This window comes from Melanerpes formicivorus, unplaced genomic scaffold, assembly GCF_026170545.1.
Source record: "Melanerpes formicivorus ecotype bairdi unplaced genomic scaffold, bMelFor1.0.p_v2 SCAF_155, whole genome shotgun sequence".
Classification (NCBI taxonomy): Eukaryota; Metazoa; Chordata; class Aves; order Piciformes; family Picidae; genus Melanerpes; species Melanerpes formicivorus.
In genome coordinates, this window is record NW_027142507.1 from 244966 (window position 1) to 252770 (window position 7805).

Consider the following 7805-nt stretch of genomic DNA (forward strand, 5'->3'; position numbering starts at 1 on the left):
TTCCAAACTGGTCCATTCCATTCCATTCCATTCTTTCTTTACTTATTTACAGTTTGGACAAAGTGCCCCCAAATGCTCTTTTATCATCACATATACCTGGGAAAGTTCCACTAATGCCCCAAATCATTTCCCCCCTATTGCTAGCAAACAGCCTAAACTCAAACAGCGGTATCTAAGCTGCATTTCTGCTACCACAAAATATTTGAAGGGGCAAAAAACGTAATACCTTGGGGGATTATTAATTAGTACATACTGACTTCCATTATTCTTTGACTCATCCACATTCTGGGATTTGTTTCCAAGGGAGGATCATCAATCTCCTGGCTGTTAATCCAGAAGCCCTCCTGACTGTGCTCTGCCTCCTGAAATCAGACCTGGGGCCAGAACAGCTACTAACTTTTGAAACGCTGGCAGAAGTTTCATCCCTTCACTGCAAGCACACCAGGCTCTCCCTCCCCACTAACTTAACAAGCACTCGAATGATTCAGCTATATGCCAGTTCTCACAGCTCACAGACAAGGATGCTGTGCAAGGAAGCACCCTGCACCCAGGGCTTCTAAAGCTGTACTCATTACAATCCACCCAGTAGCAGCAATATTCCAGAGACTCACAAGGTTCCCATGGAGAGAAAGCTGAGACCTTGTCTAATTTCATTTCAAATCTACTGAAAGCAGAGAAGAGCTTTTGCCAAGGCAATTTTTGGCAAGGGCTTCCAGCACTATCCTGGCTTGCCAAACTGCATCTGAATTTTGCTGGACTGACTTACTTGTTCAGTTTGCTGGGAGAAGTAGAAACGTTTCTTGTTGGAAAGAATCTGGCTTTGAAGATCTGGAACAACACTTAAAAGATGAATCAGGCTGACTGACTTAGGAATTTGATCTATTAACCTCAGCTCATAGTGGTGGTGTGTCCTGAAGTGTTAGAAGTAATCTGTAGCTCAGCCGCTTCAGCTCTGTGGCAAAACAACTCTCAAGCAACACTTTCAATGGGTTACTTTTATAGAAACAGAATAGTTTGGGTTGGAAGAGACCTCCAAAGTCATCCAGTCCAACCCCTCTGCACTCAGCAGGGACAGCCCCAACTCCAGCAGCTTGCCCACAGCCCTCTCCAGCCTCACCTTCAACAGCTCCAGGCAGGGAGCCTCAACCACCTCCCTGGGCAACCTGTGCCAGGCTTCCACCACCCTCATGGTGCAGAACTTGTTCCTCACACCCAATCTAAATCTATTCTGCTCTAGTTTGAAGCCATTGTCCCATGTCCTGTCCCTGCAGGCCTTTGCCAACAGTCCTTCTGCAGCCTTCTCGTAGCCCCCTTCAGATACTGTAATGATACAGCTGAGATTTACTCCTTTCAAAAACACCACTCAACACAAGCCATAAGACAACCCTGAAGATCCTCTTTAGGAATCAAACCAGCACAACTCTATTTTATGACAAAAATCAGCATTCTTTGCCAGCTGTGGTGGGGATAAACCATAAGGGCCTGATTTTCAGAAGATCATTAAGCATCCTGTTTCTCTGTCTCTCTCAAAACGAAGTTCCAGCCCTTTAGGACATCTTTAGTCAAAGGCTGATCCCTCCCAAACTTTGTCCCCACCCTCACTCCCCACAGGGTGAGAGCTCTGCTTCCATCCTGTCACTGGAGCATGTAGGAATGCTTTCGATCAGATGAAGCAGGGGTACACTGGTGACGTTTTGCCCAACAGTCAGCCTCAAGCGTTCAATTGAAAACCTGGAGTGAAAATCCCCTCAAACTATTTCAAAGCATTCTCTGCAGTGCTTGTTTCCAAGGCTGCTTCTCCTCCATTTGCCCACTCTACGCTTTCAGCTATACTTGTTTTCCTTCCCCTTCCCCTCCCCCCCCCAAGACACTCCCTCCTCATGCGTCCCTCTGTTTCTCTAACAGTGCCACTACTTCCCATCAGGCATGGGACATTGCTTAGATGGATGAGCTCAAAAGGTTGTGATCAATAGCTCAGCATCCAGGTGGAGACCAGTGGCAAGTGGAGCTCCTCAGGACCTGTCCTGAGCCCAGTGCTATTTAACATCTTTGTCGGTGCTATGGCCAGCAGCATCGAGTCCAGCCTCAGCTAGTTTGCTGGGGACACCAAGCTGTGTGGTGGGACTCACCTGAAGGAAGAGATCCATGTAGAAGGATCCTGACAGGCTTCAGAACGGGACCAGTGACAACTGCATGAGGCTCAGCAAGTCAAAGTGCAAGGTCCTGCATCCGGGTCAGGCCAATCACAGGCACAAATCCAGGCTGGGTGCAGAGTGGGTTGAAAGCAGCCCTAAAGAAAGTCTTGGTGTTACTGATTGCTGAGCAGTTCCCCAGAAGCCAGCAGTGCCCTCCTGCAGCCCAGCAGGCAGTGGTGTGCTGGGCTGCAGCCAGAGCAGTGTGGGCAGCAGGGCAAGAGAGGAAATTCTGCCCCTTGGCTCTGCTCTGCTGAGACATCACCTCAAATCGGCCTCCAGTTCTGGTGTCCCCAGCAGAAGGAAGACAGAGCTGCTGGAGAGAGTCCAGAAGAGGCCACAAAGAGATCCAAGGGCTGGAGCAGCTCTGCTGTGAGCACAGGCTGAGGGAGCTGGGGATGTGCAGCCTGGAGAGGAGAAGGCTCTGGGGAGACCTTAGAGCTGCCTGCCAGGACCTGAAGGGATCCTGCAGGAAGGCTGCAGAGGAACTGTTCACGAAGGTGTCTGGAGACAGGACAAGGGGGAATGGTTTGAAGCTGAGGCAGAACAGGGTTAGCCCAGGGAGGCTGTGGCTGCCTGTAGTGATTAGAGCCTTAACTGAGAGTTAAGAGCTCAGATGGGGGCAAGGCTGAGAATCTCTCCCCCACTCCCCCCTTCCTTCTTGAACACCTCTAGAGATGGTGACTCCACCACCTCCCTGGGCAGCCTGTGCCAGTCCCTGACCACTTGCTGTAAAAAAAATGTCCTAATGTCCAACCTAAACAATTGAAGCAGAAGAACTTCACAACTCGTTCTAGCCTCCACACATTGAATTGATGATGAAATAGAAAGGTCCATGCTCTAAAGAGCAGCATTTGTTCTTCATGTAAACAGACTAAATACTCAGTTGCTTTAGTTTTTTTTTTTCTTTATAACAGTAAATTTCAAGCAAGAGCTTCAGATGAGCACTTCTTCCATGGAATGATGCCATAAATGAAATGCAGGGAGAATGCTGTAAATAATAAATAGAATACAGGTAGAATTGCAGCCCAGAAGCCAGCTGTGTCCTGAGCTGCATCCAAACCAGTGTGAGCAGCAGGATGAAGGAGGTCATTCTGGCCCTCTGCTCTGCTGAGACCCCACCTGGAGTACTGCATCCAGTTCTGGTGCCCCCAGTGTAAGAGGGACATGGAGCTGCTGGAACAGGCCCACAGGAGGGCCATGAAGATGATCAGAGGGATGGAGAACCTCCCTATGAGGACAGGCTGAGGGAGCTGGGGGTTTTCAGCTGGAGAAGAGAAGACTCTGGGGAGACCTAAGAGCAGCCTGCCAGGAGCTGAAGGGGCTGCAAGAAGGCTGCAGAGAGACTGTTTGCAAAGGCCTGCAGGGACAGCAGCAGGGACAATGTCCTCAAAGGAGAGCAGAGCAGACTGAGATTGGATGTGAGGAACAAGTTCTGCAGCAGGAGGGTGGTGGAAGCCTGGCCCAGGCTGCCCAGGGAGGTGGTTGAGGCTCCCTGCCTGGAGCTGTTGAAGGTGAGGCTGGAGAGGACTGTGGGCAACCTGCTGGAGTTGGGGCTGTCCCTGCTGAGTGCAGAGGGGCTGGACTGGATGACTTTGGAGGTTCCTTCCAACCCAAACCATTGCTGGCTCCTGTCCAGCTCCTCATCCACCAACACCCCAAGTCCTTCTCTGCAGGGCTGCTCTCAATTTCATCATCCCGCTGCCTGGATTGATATGGAAGGTTGCCCTGACCCAGGTGCAGGACCTTACATTTTGTCTTACTGAACCTCCCAAGAGTCTTCTCTTCTTGCCTTGCTATCAGCAGAAGCTCTGCATTATCACAAGAGGTATGTAATCAAAGGTCACACAATGGGGGGAGGAAGCAAAATAAAAACAAAAAATAATCTTCATCAAGACAGGACAGACAGTTACTGAAAGTATCTCAGATTTACTCACAAGAAACAGCAAACAGCAGTGACAGGAAGCCTGAACTGAAGCAAAATGCAAGCTCTCCATAGTACATCAAGAGGGGAATTGTTGAATCCAAGCAGCTAGGTTTGCAGCCATGGCTAAAACGATGCCTCAAGCCAGCATCTGGAAAAGCATTGTGTCCCTGCCCGGCACAGGGCTGCCTTTTCATATCCTTTGTTCAGTTATCGGTTTCATAACAACTGTTTGGAGCTTGAAGACAAAAACCAGAACAGCCTGTAGAGATCAGGACAAAACCAACAAAGATGGAGTGATTTCATGCACCTTGCTTTACAAATTACTCCTTAAAAGGAAAAAAATTATATTCCCAAATCAGCTCTGAAGAACCATCCTAGGTTGGGGCAATCCTCAAGTATAAATTCAGGCTGGGAGATGATGAGATTGAGAGCAGCCCTGCAGAGCAGGACTTGGGGGTGCTGGTCAGGGATATGCGGGACAGGAGGAGGCAGTGTGAGCTTGCAGCACAGAAGGCCAATGGCAGCCCGGGCTGTACCAGACAGCATGGCCACAGATGGAGAGAGGGGATCCTACCCTCCCTGCTCTGGGGAAACCTCACCTGGAGTACTGCATCCAGCTCTGGAGCCCTCAACACAACCTCTCTGGGCAGCCTGCTCCAGGGCTCTCCACTCTCACAGGGACAAAATTTTCCCTTATGTTCCCCTGGCAGCTCCTCTGCTCCAGCTTGCCCCCAGTGCCCCTTGTGCTGTCCTTGGATATTCCTGAGCAGAGCCTGGCTCCAGCCCTGCACATCTTTATCCCCAACAATGAGGGCTCCTCTGCTCCAAGCCCCAGCACCCTCAGCCTGGCCTCACAGGGAGATGTTCTACTGCCTGCAGCAGCTCTGCACCTCTGTGCTGGACTCTCTCAAGCAGTTCCCTGAGGTCCTTCTTGAACTGAGGGGCCCAGAACTGGACACAATATTCCAGATTTAGCTACAGTAGGGCAAAAGAACTCATGTGCCTGTTGTGAGCTCAGAGGCTGAAGAAAGCACTCTCACCACACTACATTCTCCAGGAGGAAGCAGGCTGAGCTGAGACAGTACATAACTCAGGAAGAGCAGTAATAGAATGGGCATTGCAAGAATTTCCTGTCCAAAGCACAAATATTATCAACATGTAAATCTTCACAGGAGGTACTTAATGCTTTTGATATTAAATACTTTGCCTATGCAAGTTCTCTCCTATTGCTCAATCATCTTCTTCAAATAGATAGCAAAGCTTTCCAGATGAGGAGATTACATCAAGAATCTCCTGCCTAGAGAGTGTTTCTCAAGTGCATCCAAGTTTTATGAATTTCATTATGAGGTCACTTAGGAAGCTCTCTGGGTTGTCAATAAAGCCAGTTTTAAGCCCAGGAAGGCTGCAGAAAGCATTCCTCTAAATACTTGTCATTTGTTGAATCTCAGAGTATCTTTGGTTGGAAGAGACATTCAAGATCCTCTAGTCCAACATAGCAAGGTCAGCACTAAACAATGTCCCTAAATGCTGGGTCCGCAGGCTGCTTGAACACCTCCAGGGACTGCAACCCCTGGGCAGACCATTCCAATGTTTGAGAACCCCTTCAGTGAAGAAACATTTCCTAGCATGCAGCCTGGATCTCCTCTGGTGCAGCTTGGAACAATTTCCTCTGGTGCTGTTGCTTGTCACCAAGGAACAGAGGCTGCCCCCTCCTAACTCCAATCTCCCTTGAGGGAGCTGTAGAGAGCAATGAGCTCTCCCCTCAGCCTCCTTCTCTCACAGCTCTCTTCCTTACCGTCCTACTTCGTCAGGTACCATCCAGCTCTACCATTCCCAAACATGACCTGCCTGTTGTCAGGAATTCCTGTTCCTCTTTTGCCATGGATAATCCCACAAAATTCTACAACAGATCTTGGCCCCAAACTTTGTCAGTGTGTTCAACCTCAACCAGGCTAGCAAAACTGTTATCCAAAGGTGGAGACATTTAACACACATACCAACAAGATGTATATCTTCTGGCCAAAAAGGCCAGTGGCATCCTGGAGTGCACTGAGAAGAATGCAATCAGCAGGTCAAGGGAGGTTCTCCTCCTTCTCTACTCTGTCCTGGTGAGGCCACATCTGGAATGTTGTGTCCAGCTCCGGGCTCCCCAGTTCAAGAGGAGCAAAGAACTACTGGGAGAGCGCAACAGAGGGCTGCAGAGATGCTGAGGGGACTGCAGCATCTCTCTGAGGAGGAGAGGCTGAGAGCCCTGGGGTTCTTTAGCCTGGAGAAGACTGACCAATACCTAAAGGGCAAATGTCAAGAGGCTCTTTTCAGTGGTGCCAGGCAGTAGGACAAGGGGCAATGAGCATAAACCTGAACAAGGAAAGTTCCACTTAAACATAAGGAAAAACTTTACTTTGAGGATGACAGGACACTGCCACAGGCTGCCCAGGGAGGCTGTGCAGTTTCCTTCACTGGAGACTTTCCAAATCCACCTGGACACAATTCCTGTGCGACCTGCTCTAGGCAAGCCTGCTTCAGCAGGGGGACTGGACTAGATGATCTCTGGGGTCCCTCATTAAACTCCCACCACTCTGTGATTCTGTCAGGACTGAAGACAGCAGGAGTGCCTTCAGTACCCACTTGGATCAGCTAGGGGCTACCACCTCAGTGATCTTTTCCCCATGTGACAGCAATCATCGTTTAATACCCTTGCAGTCACATAAACTCTTCTCCATGGCCTGGGGTCACAAGTAGGCACAGGGATTCACCCACACATAAAACTACCTGGCAGGGCTGGAACCTTGAATTTGTCTCAACTGACTTCTAGAAAATATGAATCATCTGCCTCCTTTTTAGTTATCTTTTTTGAAAGGGAGGAGGCAAGAGTAAAGGGGGAGGATCTCTGGACCCCAAACAGCTGTGGTGCTGCGGATATGTCAGAGGTGAGCCTCTCTCCCTGACCCTTCCCATTGTATTGGAACACAAGCCCTATGAGGAGAGACTGAGGGAGCTGGGGCTGCTTAGCCTGGAGAAGAGGAGGCTCAGGGGTGACCTTGTTGCTCTCTACAACTACCTGAAGGGAGGTTGTAAACAGGCAGAGGTTGGTCTCTTCTCCCAGGCAGCCAGCACCAGAACAAGAGGACACAGTCTCAGGCTGCACCAGGGGAAGTTCAGGCTGGAGGTCAGGAGGAAGTTTTACACAGAGAGAGAGATTGCCCATTGGAATGGGCTGCCTGGGGAGGTGGTGGAGTCGCCGTCACTGGAGGTGTTCAGGAGGAGACTTGACAGGGTGCTTGGTGCCATGGGTTAGTTGATTAGGTGGTGTTGGGTGATAGGTTGGACGTGATGATCTTGAAGGTCTCTTCCAACCTGGTCTGGTCTGGTCTATTCTATTCTATTCTATTCTATTCTATTCTATTCTATTCTATTCTATTCTATTCTATTGCAGACTTGGGCTCTTACAGGGGAAAAAAAGAAGTATTTTTTGTTTTATTTTTTTTAGTTGGTTTTGTGGAGGTTTTTTCATGCTGCTGGGTGATTTGGTTTGGTTTGGTTCTTGTTGCTGTCGTGGTTTGGGGGTGGGGTTTGTTGTTTGTTTAATGGTTGCTCTAATTGCAGCATTCCTAATTTCCAGAACCTCTGGAATTGCTTCCCACAAGGATTAGGATTTCAAATTCTACATTGCAGAGATGCTAAAG